General features: G+C 38.1%; 1 pseudogene; it reads right to left on the bottom strand.

Annotated features, from left to right (window-relative positions):
- LOC100623346 overlaps positions 1-15,811 on the bottom strand; it is a 172,671-nt pseudogene extending 156,860 nt beyond the window's left edge.

Raw genomic sequence — 16,056 nt, 5'->3', positions numbered from 1 at the left:
TAAATAATATGTGTAAATATGTATGTGGCTATATGAATAAATATTGTCTATAAGAAATGGTTATTATGATGTCTTTTGAAGTTTCAAATATGTACTCAATTAAAATATATGACAAGATTAATAAAAAAGGTGGGAAAGAAGCAAATGCAATTTAAAATGTCTAAGTATATCCGGGAAAGGGTAAACATAAATTTGCATTAGAATCTAATAAGTTATGCCATAACCTCTAGGATAACCACTGAAGGAAAGCAAAAATGTTTATATCTAACAAATTATAGGAGGTAAACTGGAATAATAAAAACATATGTGATTAACCAACAAGGAGATAAGAAAAAAGTGAAGTAATGTAAAACAGATGGCTTAAATAGGAAAAAAAAAAAGTTGGTAAGATGGTAGATACAAGCCCTACTATATCTGTAATTACATTAAATATAAATAGACAAAATACTCTAAGCAAAATAATAAGATTGTCAGACTGGATAAAAAACAGAACTTCACAATGTGTTGTTAACACGAGATGAATTTTAAATATGAAGAACAGAACACTTAAGAGTAAAAAGATGGAAGTAGATATATCATGCAAGAAAAACCAAATGAAATTGTAAGCTACACTTTTATCAGAAGATACGGACCTTAAAGAAAGAGTCTTTATTAAAGATAAATTTAGACACTTCATAATGATAAGGAAATCAATATAAAATGAAATAATCACAATTTTAAAAATGCATGCACCTTACTATACAAATTCAACATACATAAACAAATACATAACCATGATAGAAATAAAAGGATCCAAAGACAAATCTGCAATCATGGGGGGGGTGTGATGAATGCAGGTATATATTGTCAACCCTAGAGCAGAGTTTGGCAAAAATTTTCTGTCAAGGACGCAAAAAAAAATATTTTTGTTTTTGCAGGCTATTTGTTTTCTGTCACAACTATTCAATTCTGCTGTTGTTGTGTAAAATTAGCCATTGACATAAGTAAATGAATATGTCTGTATTCCAATAAAACTTTGTTTAAAACAGACAGTGGGAAGGATTTGGGCTGCAGGCTATAGTTTACTGTTTTTCCTTTCTCCAAAGGCAACCACTTAACCCAAATAAAAAAAGAAAAAATGCACAAAAATGCGAAAGCCAATATTAGAGATAGAAAGAATCCTCAGTTCATCTAAAAGAAGGCAGAAAAAGAAGAAAAACCATATGACCCCAAACAAAACAAAATATTATAAAATGCAACAAACATCACTAATGAAAGTGATATTTTGAGCTCTGGTTTCATGTCTGTCATGTTTCTCTCTCAATTATTTCTGACACTTGATAGAGAAACAAGAAGCATTGTTTATTAAATTCCTAAAAAGTTATCAACCTCCTAAACTGAACTCTATCCTCTTTTCACACTCACACACATGCGCGCACACACACACACACACACACAAACACACACAAATCCTACTCACAGAAGCCTCTGCGTGTACAGTAAGAGTTTGTTGAAAGTTTGGGAAAGAGAAGGTTAGCACTCTAAGAATTTCAAATTACAGATCAGCCATGCTTGTTCTTAAAAGCCCTCTGGTAGGGTTCTGCTCCAAGCTAGGATGAGCTATGTTGTATGGACCACTTATCTCATTGAAGAACTAGGAATATTAAGTAAATTACAATAATTATGTGTTTAAGGGGTTGGTAAAACTATAGGCCATAGGCCAAATCAGCTATGCCTATTTTGGGGGGGTATTAATTTATGCTGTAACAGCATAATTAAGTAGCTGTGACAAAAGCCATATGGCCTGCAAAGCCAAAAATATTTACTATCTGGTCTTGACAGGAAAGTTTGCTGACTCCTGATATATTTAAAAAGCACAAGAAGGGAGTAAAATTTCAGACAGAGGAGAAATATTCAGAGAAAAGTTGAGGAACCTCAGCTGTCACTAGAGATATATTCAGATTCTTTTCTTTTCTTTCTTTTTTTTTTTTTTTTTTTTTGGTCTTTTTAGGGCCACATCCCCATCATATGTAGGTTCCCAGGCTAGGGGTTGAATTAGAGCTATAGCTGATGGCCTACATCACAGCCACAGCAACTCAGGATCTGAGCCACATCTGTGACCTACACCACAGCTCAAGCAATGCTGATACTTAACCCGCTGAGCAAGGCTAGGGATCGAACCTGTGTCCTCATGGATGCTAGTCAGATTTGTTTCCTCTGCACCACAATGGGAACTCCTCTATGCAGCTTCTTGATGAAGGCGGAAGACAGAGAGGTTCGGTCTGGGCAGAGGACCATGATGAGGGCCAAGAAAGCCGCAGAGATTTTGGTGCTCACTTGGCACAGAAGAAACACAATTGGAGATTTGGGGGGCCTTTTTTTTCCTGAGTTTCAAAACCATATGGGGAAGAAGTCTGAAGACTAAGCCAAAACCTTGACCAAGCAGTTTGCCATTGCATGGGAGACAAGGTCCCACTGAGGGAGGAACCTGCTGGCAAATGGGAGGTTCTGAAGCCCTAGATTTTCAGGCTGTTGACATTGATGATGCACAGCCCTTTCTCCTGAGGCTCAGGGAACTAGCTCAGCAGGGACACCCTGAAGGAAGAAGCCAGACTTGGATAGGTCATTGCTTGGGACAGAGAAACAAGACTGCCCATAGTCAGCATCTCCTTTGATACAGTAAAGGACCAGAAGGGGACTAAATGGGGTTAGTTATCGATAATGTTTTTCTTTCATAGTCTGGTGTATTCATTTTCTAAAAAGTCTTTGAATTGTATACTTGGGATTCATTACGTCAGTGTTACACATGTTTTATTTCACTTAAACTTGCCCCAAAATTAAGTCCTTAAACTCACTATTTTCGGCTCTTCCCCAAGCTACAATTTCTATTAGTTTCCAAGAAAGAATAGTTTAGTCTGCGGCTTACTTGACCATCACTAACTTATGCCTTCAAGGTCTCGCCATCTCCCTCAAGCTGCTTACTGATTTAATTTCCTAGATGCAGTTTCTTCCTTAAAAAAAATTCTGACATTAGCTATGAAAGGACTTGATTTCACCCCTCTTCAGAAGTTATGGCCACATTGCATTCTGCATGGATCAGATTACCAGAGTGTCACATTTAAAGAAGAACATGGAGAGACTAGAACATGTGCAAGTAGGATGATGAAGTGTATGGAAACGATGCTGTATGTGAAACATTTGAAGGGATTGGGGATTTTCAAGCTGAAAAAATAATGGACTTGAGTCAAAGGAGTAGTGCCATCCCTGCATTAAAACCCATAACATATTTTGAGGAGAAAGGATCCATTTTATTTTTATTTATTTATTTAGGCTGCACCCAAGCATGTGAAAATTCCTTGGCCGGGAATCGAACCTGTGCCACAGCTGTGGGAATGCCAGATCCTTAACCCACTGCCCCAGGGAGGAACTTCCCATTTTTATTCTATTTTGAAGGCAAAAGGGGATAAAAGCATGGACTCTTATGGGGAGCAAGTTTCCTTTGACTGCTCAATTATCCATTCGTATAAAAATGGTTGTATTCTTCATTAACTCATTTAACAAACATTTATGGAATAATAAATATATTACAGGCTCTGGGACCAACAAGGTCCGCTGCTAACAAGCTGAAGACAGGCGTATACAACTATGAAACAAAGTAAAGATCCAAACCATGGTCTGGGATTAGCAGATACAAACGACCATGTATAAAATAGATAAACAACTAGGACCTACTGCAAAACATAGGGAACTATACTGAATATCTCATGTAGTCTTATATATCTAATCTACGTAAGAAAAGAATCAGAAAAGACCTTTTATATCTGAATCACTTTGCTGTACATTTGAAATTAACTATTTTATTTGAAATTATAAATCAACTATGCTTCAAATAAAAAACAATAAATAGTTACAAAAATAAGCAGGTGATTAAGAAGTAAAAGCTATTAGCTATAAAATAAGCTGCAAGGAAGTGTTCCCACTGTGGTTCAGTGGATTAAGAACCTGACTAGTGACCATGAGGATGCAGGTTTGATCCCTGGCCTCACTCAGTGGGTTAAAGTATATGGTGTTGCTACAACTGCAGTGTAGGTCGCAGATGCGGTTTGGATCTGGTGTTGCTGTGGCTGTGTCGTAGGCTGGTGGCTCCAATTTGACCCCTAGTCTGGGAACCTCCATATGCCATGGGTGCAGCCCTAAAAAGACAAAAAAAAAAAAAAAGCCATAAGGAGTATAGCCAAATTTTGTAATAATTATAAGTGAAGTATATAACCTTTAAAAATTATGAATCACTAGATTGTACACTTTTCACTTAAATAATATTGTTCAGCAAGTATATCTCAATAAAAAAATAATGAAAGCTAAGAAAAAAGATCCAAACCATAGTATCTCATGATGATGTTGGGGCTCAGAGGAGAGAGGGAGAGAGAGATGGGTGAGAAGACGGAAGTAAGGAGGTGAGTTGCAAAGCAGAATTCAGTCTTCTTACCCCCGGCTCTCCATTCCATATTCTTGAGGAAAGTGAACAGGACCAACATCCACTTACCCCCAACCCTCACCCTCACCCCCAACCCAGTCAACCTCTCAATTCTGTCAATCCTAGTACTAAACATTTCTCCAACAGATCTCTCCAACAGCTAAACACAGCTGACTTTAGGCTCTCTCACCCCTTGTCTGTAACATCCTACCGTTTTCCTGACTCCAACATAGCCTCTTTCAATCTGATATCACACAGACCTTAAGATTATTCTCCGAAATAAAAGTTGGGTCATGCAGATGTCCTGTGTGAAGGCCTTCATAGACTCTAGTCATGTAGAAAAGGCATCACCCTGTGGTACAGGACGATGTGAGCCCCTTTCTTCTGGGGCTGCTGCCCCCGCCTCCAGCCAGCTTATCTCAGACCAGTCTCACGTCTGTATGTGCCCTACATTCCAGTAGTCCCTGACTCACTGGAGTGACCCCGTCACTCCACGCTCTTGCACACATCCACATCTGTGTTGACCACGTTCCTTTTATCCAAAACGCCTTTCCTCAGCTCATCCATCTGGAAATGCTACACACTCTCCATGTGTCAGTTTTAGCATCAATGCCATGCAGACCTCCCCGACCCCCAGAACTGGAAGATGAATATCTTCCTCCTTTGTGCATCTGTTTTTTTCTTCCAGGTCTCTAAGCTAATCTTGATTTGCCTCTCTTCTTGTCAGGCTATGAGATCCTGAGGAGCATCAATAAAGTTGTATAACGTGGTGGACTTGGGAGTCAGGCTTCCTGGGTTTGAATTCTGGCTCCATTTCTTATTAGCTGCATATTTTTGGTGTCTTCGCCTTTGAGTTTTCAGTTTCTTCATCTGCACAATTGAGATAAGGGTACCTACCTCATAGGGGTGTTGTAAAAATCAAATGAGATTTTCACAGTAAAGTGCTTAGAACAGAGCCTGGCACATTATAGTTCCTAAGTAAATGTGCTCTATTATTATTATTATTATTATTACTACTACTACTACTTTCTCTGTGTGGGAGGTATGTAACTCAGAAGATAGTATATAATAGATCCTTCATAAATATTTAATGTATTTTTCCCAGGTCTACACATTGCAAGAAAACTCGACATTGGAAAACAGACACACACACCCCTAAGAATTAGAGTCTGAGAAACTTACACATCACAGGTATTCCTTCTATCACAGTGGTCCATTCCTGGCCCTCAAAAAGGAAATTTTTCCTCACAGTCTAATATCTGAGTAATACAATTTTCTTATTGCCCTGCCTGAGCATTTCTGGAAAAATGCAGTGTTTTAAGCTAAAGAGGTGGTTACAGAGGTCCCTCCTGACATTTATCCATAAAATAATAGCAGGTAGGAGAAAACTTAGAGATGAAAATCTATTTTTAGGGCCACCTCAGTGGCATATGGAAGTTCCAGGCTAGGGGTCAAATTGCAGCTACAGCTGCCAGTCTACACCACAGCTACATATAGCAACTTGGGATCTGAGTCTCATCTGCAAACTATACCACAGTTCACGGCAATGCCGATCCCCAACCCACTAAGCAAGGCCAGGGATCGAACCTGTATCCTCCTGGATACTAGTCGGATTCATTTCTGCTGCATCACAACAGGAACTCCTAGAGATGAAAATCTTAACCCACGGGCAGCCATTTGACTGCTCCCCTTACCAGTAAGTTTTCATATAACGTGCACTGAATTATTTCTGTGCTCCAATCTGAAGTGTTAATACTGTCTTTCAAACAAAACCAAGTAACCCTGAGCATTCATAACACTGGCATTTGACAGAAGGGTCCTATAGTGGTCTTAGTAATTAATGGTGGCACTATTCCTTGCTGGCTTTTATTACCTCACTACACCAAGATCTTCTAAGACTAATGGGTACAATTTTATTTTTCAACCCCAGATTCTGAAATTTTCTGTTTGAGATGCAGAGTGCTTCTTTCTTTATATTTCTGAGGAAGCTTTCATAACATGATGGCCAAATTATTTGAAAAATGTTTCCTTGTGGTGATGTCATTTTGAAGGGAAAACATACTTGGGATATGAAGTATTCCCATCAGAAATCTTCAAGATCTTACATCTGTACTCGTAACCCCAAGAGGTTATCAAATGATAGTAGATGATTATAAAAGAGATGACCTCTAATGGAGTGTTGGCAGGCAGGCTGGCCAACAGTCATAGGTCACTGCACAAATATTTATAGAGGAAGTGAAAGCTTCATTTTTGCTTTCACTATCAGACTGCTTTCACAAATGTACAAAGACTCATGCTCAGGATTAAGATACCCCTGTACATGAGAAAAACCCAGAAACCAATAGTTCTGTTGGCAGAGTCTTACATGATGTCAAATGCCAGCCTATAATGATAAAGTGTGAGCTGCCTAAAGGATTTTCACAATGAAAGGGAAAATATCCCAGATAAATACACAAAGCCAGGCCAAGAAATTTGAAGAAAGAATGTATCATCTACCCAAGTAGAACACAAAGAAGCCCTTTAGAATGTGTAAACATTAATGATAAGCTGTATGAAAACATTTATTCATTGATAATTTCAAGATGGTTGCCAATGTCAGACTCAAGAGAGAAACATTTTTGTTTTTTTCCAGGGCACAGTATATTAGGGCAAGCCTTTTCATTAGCTTTTCATTCACAGAGCAAGATCTATATGATCATAAGCATAGGTAGCTGACAAAAAATGGAAAGAAAAAAGCAGATTTTGGTTTCAGGTGGTCCTTTGATGGGTTCATTGGGGAAGCAGCATGGAATCATGGTTAAGGCAGACTTTAAACCAGGAAAGAGTCAAGCCTTTTTCTGCTCTCTTAGCTCTGCCTTGCTTGGGTTTCTTCTTCTTCTTCTTCTTCTTTTTTTTTTTTTTTGCTATTTCTTGGGCCGCTCCCACGGCATATGGAGGTTCCCAGGCTAGGGGTCGAATCAGAGCTGTAGCCGCCGGCCTACGCCAGAGCCACAGCAACGCGGGATCTGAGCCACGTCTGCAAACCACGCCACAGCTCACGGCAATGCCGGATCGTTAACCCACTGAGCAAGGGCAGGGACCGAACCCGCAACCTCATGGTTCCTAGTTGGATTCGTTAACCACTGCGCCACGACGGGAACTCCTTACTTGGGTTTCTTAACTTCTCTAGTTTCCCTTACCCTCTTCTGTAAAATGGGACAATCCATAGGGTCATTGTGAGGATTCAATGAGATCATGACGATTAAATCTTTGGCATGTTTTCTGGCATTCAAACATTATTCCAAAGTATTTCATTGTTACACTATGGAATCAATGACTAGAGGAAGAGGTCACCTTCCATTTCGTTAAGTTCATTAAGAGAAACCTGACTTTGCTAATAATGTTGACAAGTCATCTCAGGAACTGGTATCCATGCCTTCAAGCCTAATAGGAGAGCCAGAAGGATCTAGACACCAGACTTCCCAGCTAGAAAGTAGGAGAAAAGGCTTATGAGGTCAAGAACTGCCAACAGTGAAGGCTGTGAGACTGACTTACCAAATAGTTTATATTGATTCTTTGATTCATTGCTATGGGTGATGACTACTACAAGAAGGACAGGATTGTGGCGAGGGCAGCACAAATGAGAGTTCTAGGGTGAGTCACAGAATAATCACAGCAGACCAGAGGGGACTGCATATCCCTGCCAGACAACTGACTTCTCTCATTGTACCCACTGCAAGACTATCCCTTAGGATTTATTTATCTTTTTCTATGTAGCAAAGAAAACACAATCAATGAATGGCAAGGCTTACAGGTGATTGGCAGTCCATGAATCTGGGTTTGGTAGTACTAGAAGAATCACAAAATACCAATTTCATGGGTCAAATATGTTTACATTCATTCATGGGCCAAATACTTTCTTGGCCAAATACTTTCTTCACATATATCACAATTAGCTGACAACAATGGAAGTAAAATATTAACTAGGTACTCTCTAGGTTGAGAAGATCTCAAATCTTTCATATAGTCCTAATTTAATTCCTAATTCAATTCCGCCTGCTAATTTTATTTTGAATTGGCAATTTAACAAAGAAAAAAGTGACAGCTTGGAGATGGGCTGTTTATTAATGTGTATTATATGCCTTTACCATCCCATAAATATATACTACACTGATAGAGCATTGAAGATCTGAAGTTTTCAAAAGACTAGACCAAAAACCAGGTTTTGTTCTTTGTACTAAATATGCAAGATTAGATATCTTTACCTAGTCATAATCCAGAAGATGCAAAAAGTATACAGCAAACCCAGATAAGCCTTTACCTCAGAGTGTTCTTTTCAAGCAATCCATCACCACATGATTCAGCTATGAGTCTTATATGCATCATCTGTTCATGTGCACGTTTATGCATAACTGGAAGTAAATATGCAAAGTAACCTGGTTATAATAAGTAGTGGCCATTATAGAAGATTCAATTGCCCATATCCTTACTTTACTACATTATTACTGTGTCACTTTTACAGTTAAAATAATGTAGAGTGATAAAATACCTTGGCCCAATTTTCTGCCTCAATAAACAAAATTTAGTGACAGCTCTTTGCGATGATCTAGGATTATGTTGGGATGTGCTGTTAATATCTTGTGCATCCACATTCATATGGAAAGCAGAAAAGAAAGGGAAAAAATGAGGGAAATCCCAGAATATCGTGGCCTCGTGTATCTGTTTTTGTGGTTGCTGTAATGATTTACCATCAATGAGGAGGCTTAAAACAACAGAAATGTGTTTTCTTATCTATCTGGAGACCAGAAGCTCAAAATCAGTCAACATTAGAAGCCTTGAGGGAGAACCTGTCCCATGCCTCCTGGCTCCTAGCTTGTGGTGGCTGCTGGCAATCCTCAGTGCTCCGTGTCCTGTAATTGCATCACTCCAGTGTCTGCCTCTATCCTCACATAAAGTTTTCCTCTGTGTGTTTTCTTCTTTTCTCTTCTCTTATAGGGGCAATTGTCATTGAATTTAGGTTGTGTCCAAATCCACAATAATCTCATCCCAAGATCCTTAATCACACCCACAAAGACCTTTTAACCCAAATATCATTGCATTCGGAGATTCTAAGTGACATACCTTCTGTTAGTTCACAATTCAACACACTATACCAAACAATTTTGTAGTAAACCCATTTTACCACTCTCTCAGCATTATATTCTAGATGATGTCCCAAGTAAAACAAAGCTGTGTCATTGGCCTGATTTCCCTTTTTATGTTGACCATCTAGAAGCTTTTAGATAATTCATAGGGCTACCTGATATTGCTATAGAAGGTGTGATAGAATGCCTTTATTGACCTCACTTTTATTTTCATCTTGTGACCTCGTTTTTATCTTCTCTTTCCTATGTTTTTAATTTATGTGATCATTGATGGATTCTTGGGAGCCACCTTAATACCTTCCTGGGAAAAGACAGAGTATAAATATCATATATGCCATTATGGGATGAATTGTGTCCCCCCAGAATTCATATTTTGAAGTCCTAATCCTCAGGACCTCAAAAGGTAACTGTATTTGGAGAGAAGGCTTTTAAAGAGATAATTAAGTTAAATGGGATTGTTGGGGGGGGGGCCCTAATCTAGTGTGACTGGTGCCTTCATAACAAGTATGGATCAGGACACAGAAGGACATGCAGAAGGACAGCTTGTGAGAGGACACAGTGAGAAAGTGGTCATCCACAAGCAGAGGAGAAAGGCCTCAGGAGAAGTGAAACCTATTGACTCTTTGGGCTTGGGCATCCATCTTCCAAAAGTGTGAGAAAATAAATTTCTGTTGTTTGAGTCACCCAGTCTGAAGAATTTGCTATGGCAGCCCCAGAAAGATAATACAATGCCCAGATATGAGGCAAATTTTCTCTCAAAGCTAGTACTCAGAAACAGAGAACTGGCCTTATAGTGAAGACCTGAGACTATTACAGGGCACTCTGTCATGTATTTAATATGAGGTATAGACTGGGGAAAAAATATTAACTTGAAATATCTATAATAAGTGCTAATTTGGGATGTTTTATGAAGGTCACCTAACAAAATTGGTTAAAAAAATCATGACAAAAGGAAATGAATTATTTCACAATTACATTGCAGTGTATGATCTCACAATTGCAAAAACTAAATGATACTTTAAACAATTTTTAAAATAATACTTTGAAAACCAACACATTAAGTAGTTATGTTCCAGAGAGAAGAATGAATAGGATGTATATCTGTTACAGCACTACATCCATGGTTTGAGAGTCTTGTGGTGTGGAATAAAATTTCTAGTGACAATATAATATAAAATCCCAGAAGTGCCAGTGTTCTATCTCAAATGATCTGTATGGAGGTAAAGGGGAAATTCTGCTTTAGAAAACTGTTAGAGTACTGCAGTTGCACTTTATGGAGTAATCTTAAGTGCTGTGATACACTGCAGTGACCAGCTTCTAAGACGGCCCCCCATGATTCATGCCTTCTGGCATTCTTTTACATTGATGAGCACTGACTTGGGTAACCAGTAAAATACTGTGGGAATGATAAAGAGTAGCTCCTAGGGCTAGGGCATGAGAAAATTACAGCTTTTACTCTGTAGATCACTCTTAGATCACTCTTTCTGGAGAGAGCCATCTTCCATGTCGTGAGAACACTCAGCCCCGTAGAGAGGTCTGCATGATGAGGAAATGAAGTCTCTTGACAGGATTCCTCACCCACTACCAGGCATGTGGATGAACCAGGTTGAAGCAGATCCTTCAGCCCCAGACAAACAATTCCACCTGAGCTCTTGCCTGCAATTTCAAGAGAGAAAATGAGCAGAAACTGTGTGGAAAATGTTTTATTGTTTTAAGCCACTAAGTTTGTATTAAATTGTTATGTAGCAATAGAGTGTGTAGAGCATGTCTTAGAAATTTAGTCGTTATAATTCTAATGAGCTGTTGGATTCTGGAGAGAGCTAAATTTTCTCATTTGCCATTTTCTTGCTATTTCCTCATATTATAGAGAGAGGAGAAAAGAGTACTCTGGTCTCGTCTTTTAAGGGCACTGACCCCATTATGAGGGATCCACCTTTATGATATAATTACCTCCAAAGGTCCACCTCCTAATACTATCACATCGGGTATTAGAGTTTTAATGTATGATTAGTGTCGGGGGTGGGGGGACACAAACATTCAGCTCATAACAGATAGCTAATACAGACTTGGATATATTGTATCAATTTTTTTTCCCCACTGTACAGCAAGGGGATCAAGTTATCCTTACATGTATACATTACAATTACATTTTTTCCCCCACCCTTTGTTCTGTTGCAACATGAGTATCTAGATAAAGTTCTCAATGCTATTCAGCAGGATCTCCTTGTTCATCTATTCTAAGTTGTGTCTGATAAGCCCAAGCTCCCGATCCCTCCCACTCCTTCCCCCTCCCATCAGGCAACCACAAGTCTTTTCTCCAAGTCCATGATTTTCTTTTCTAAGGAGATGTTCATTTGTGCTGGATATTAGATTCCAGTTATAAGTGATATCATATGGTATTTGTCTTTGTCTTTCTGGCTCATTTCACTCAGGATGAGAGTCTCTAGTTCCATCCATGTTGCTGCAAATGGCATTATGTCATTCTTTTTTATGGCTGAATAGTATTCCATTGTGTATAGATACCACCTCTTCCGAATCCAATCATCTGTCGATGGACATTTGGGTTGTTTCCATGTCCTGGCTATTGTGAATAGTGCTGCAATGAACATGCGGGTGCACGTGTCTCTTTTAAGTAGAGTTTTGTCCGTATATATGCCCAAGAGTGGGATTGTGGGGTCATATGGTAGTTCTATGTATAGATTTCTAAGGTATCTCCAAACTGTTCTCCATAGTGGCTGTACCAGTTTCCATTCCCACCAACAGTGCCAGAGGGTTCCCTTTTCTCCACAGCCCCTCCAGCACTTGTTATTTGTGGATTTATTAATGATGGCCATTCTGACTGGTGTGAGGTGGTATCTCATGGTAGTTTTGATGTGCATTTCTCTTATAATCAGCGATGTTGAGCATTTTTTCATGTGTTTGCTGGCCATCTGTATATCTTCTTTGGAGAAATGTCTGTTCAGGTCTTTTGCCCATTTTTCCATTGATCGATTGGCTTTTTTGCTGTTGGGTTGTATAAGTTGTTTATATATTCTAGAGATTAAGCCCTTGTCAGTTGCATCATTTGAAACTATTTTGATTCATTTGTATTCATTTTGATATAACTTTTTATTTCCTTTTGGATTTCTTCTTTGACCCAGTGAATGCTTAGAAGAGTATTGTTCTGTTTCCACATAGTCGTAAATCTCATTTTCCTCTTTTTGATTTCTTGGTTCATGCCATAGTGATCAGAGGAGGCAGTTGGTATTATTTCAGTCTTCTTAAGTTTGCAAGGTCTTTTGGTTTGTTTGGTTTTTTCTTTTTGTTTGTTTTTTTGGCTTTTTGCCTATCATATGACCTATCCTGGTGAATATTCCATGTACATATAAGAAGTATGTATATTCTGCTGCTGTTGGATGGAATGCTCTATATATGTCTATTAAGTCCATTTGTTCTAAAGTGTGGTTCAATATTTCCTTCTTGAATTTCTGTCTTGTATGATCCACGTATTTCTGATAGTGAGGTATTAAATTTCCCTACAATTATTGTATTGTTCTTTATATCTCTCTTAAGATATGTTATTATTTACTTAATATGATTTGGTGCTCAGGTGTTGAGAATATGTGTGATAAAATATATTTTCTTGTGTACCATCCCTTTATCATTATATATAACCATCATTATCTCTTGTTCTCTTTTTTGGCTTGACAGCTCTTTTCTCTGATAGAAAGTATAGATACATCCACCTTCTTTTGGTTTCCATTTGCTTGTAATGTCCTCTGACCTTTCACTCTGAGTTTATGTGTATCTTTAAGGCTGTAATGAGTCTTCTGTAGGCAGCATACTCTTGGGTCCTGGTTGGGTTTTTTGTTGTTGTTTATGGTTTTTGTCTTTTTTTTAAATTCATCTACCCACTCTTTTTGTGCCTTTTCATTGTTGAGTTCAATCCAGTTACATTTAGTGTGATTATTGATATGCAAAGATTTTTTATTGACATTTTGTCTTTAGTCTCCTTGTTATTTTGTTTCTCCATTGTGTCTTTTTCCTTCTGTTTCTGGCTACCTTTTAAGTTAGAGGTTTTTCATAGTGGTTTTCTCAGTCTCCTTTTCTTTTCTTTTACATTTCATGTAAAAATCTCTAGATTTTTGCTTTGTGGTTACCATGAGGTTTACATTAAAATTTTCATAGCTAAAAATAGTTCATTTTCTGCTGGTAGCAATTTATCTTCATTTGCCTGCAACAGTTACATTTTTTATTCTTCTCCTTTTATATTTTTGATGTTAGAAATTATCTTTTTATGCTATGATTTCATTACTAAATTATTGTAGCTAGAGTTGTTTTAAAAACTTTTTTCCTATAATCTTTATGTTATAATCAAGAGCTTAACATACTATTCTAAAGAAGAGTTGTGGTTTTCAAATTTTGACTATTTATATCCTTAATCAGAGATTTTTGTTGTTTTGTCTTTTTGTTTCAGCTTGAAGAACTCCTTTTAAATTTCTTGTGAGATGGATCTAGCAGTGATGAACTCCCTCAGCTTTTGTTTGTCTGGGAAAACCTTTATTTATTCTTCATCTTGGAAGGAGAACTTTGCAAGATAGGCTATTCTTGACTGGTACTTTTTAGTCTTTCAATATTTTGAATATGTCATTCCACTCTCTCCCAGCCTGCAAAGTTTCTGCTGAGAAATTCTCTGGTCTAATAGGGGTTACTTTGTAGGTTAGTATATTTTTTTTCCCTGACTGCTTTTAAAATTCTTTATCATTGACTTTTGAAAGTTTTAATATAATGTATCTTGGAGAAGGTCTTTTTGTGCTGAGATAATGAGGTGTTCTGATAGCTTTGTGTATTTGTATATCTAGTTCCTTTCTTAGATTTGGGAAGTTATCAACTAATATTTCTTTAAATAAATTCTTTGGGAGTATCTGCTGTGGTGTAGTGAGCAGGTAAGGGATCCAGCATTGTCTCTGCATGGTCTGGGTCACTGCTGATGTGTGGGTTCAATCCCTGGGTTAAAGATCCAGTGTTACTGTACCTCTGACATAAGTTGTAGCTGTGGCTTGGTTTTGATCCCTGGCCTAAGAACTTCATATTCTACAAGTGTGGCTAAATAAATAAATAAACTTTCTGCTTTCTTCTCCCTCTCTTCACCTTCTGGAATACCTATGATTCTCAAGTTGGTTTTTCTAATGAAGACTGATAACTCCCATAAGGTTTCTTCATTTTTTTCAAAATCTTAGTTCTCTTTCAGTATCAACTTAAATCATTTCTAGATTTCTATCCTCCAACTCACTAATTCTCTCTTCCATCTGATCTGTTCTATTTCCAATGCATTCTAATGCAGTTTTCAACTCATTTATTGAGTTCTTTAGCTCCAGAATTTCTGTTTGGCTCTTTTTAAAAACTTAAATCTCTTTGGAAAAGTACTCCTTCCCATGTCTCAATTTTACTTATGAGATCATTGTATGACTTATTTTTCTTGTACTTTGTTGAATTTCTTCATAATAGCTCTATTTTGAATCATGTCTCAGATGGCAATATTACTTGTCCTTGGGTTCAATTGCTAGAAAATTGTCATTTTCTTTTTGTAGTAACATATTGGTATGATTTTTATGGTCTTTGATGAAAAGAGAATTTGAAATAGTGAACACATTTCTTATTTAGACAAGGTTTTGTTTACGTTGATTCTGACAATTCAATAGGTTGGTAATTAGGGGCCCTTCTTTTATTTTCCAGAAGGTGGAGCTATAGCACAAGTTTTTGGTTGATTTGCCAGTTAAGATTGGGAGCATGTGTATTTAAAAAAAAAAATTTTTGATGAAGGGGGGAAAAGGGAGGGATGGCAGAGTGGGGGGAAGTACATACTTAGGACTTCGGCTCTGGTTGTTCCTGTGGCCCAGTAGGGGGAATCCTTGAGTAAGGGGTCCCAGAGGTCAGTGGGTAGACCTTTTCACCAGAACCCTAAGGTAGACAGCAAGAGACATTTTCCTTCAGTTCTCTTTGTCCACCTACTTCCCTTTCCTTTCCTTCCTTTCAGCCACTATGGTCTCTCCTCTGAGAGGGCAATGGATCCTTCTAGCTATAGAATGTGTGGCTGGGAAGACCCCCACTCACTACCCTCACCCTTACCTCCTCTGCCAAAAAGAGCATACTGAGTAACAGTTGGACCTGCCTCTGCCAGCTTTGCCTCTGCCAGCTCTACCACCACTTCCTTCTCTCTGGAGCCTCCTCTTCTATCCAATCCACTCACTTTCATGTGCATAAATGAGTAAATCTCTCAGGCATCCTGGTACTCTGTGCAGAGATACTGTTTTTGGTTATGGATGTCTCATTGGTTATAAATCAAAGGAGATAGAAAAAAAGGAATGACTTATGCCACCATGATGCTGACCTCAATCCCAGTTCATTCCTTTATATTATTGAGTAGTATCCTACCACAGTTTGTTTGTCCATTTTCCTATTTGTGAATATTTGGGTTATTTCAAATTTGAAGCAATCTTG

The sequence above is a fragment of the Sus scrofa genome, chromosome 4 (genome assembly GCF_000003025.6).
Source record: "Sus scrofa isolate TJ Tabasco breed Duroc chromosome 4, Sscrofa11.1, whole genome shotgun sequence".
NCBI classification, from domain to species: domain Eukaryota; kingdom Metazoa; phylum Chordata; class Mammalia; order Artiodactyla; family Suidae; genus Sus; species Sus scrofa.
The sequence above is the reverse complement of the archived record's forward strand: the minus strand, read 5'-3'. Positions and strand labels throughout refer to the sequence as shown.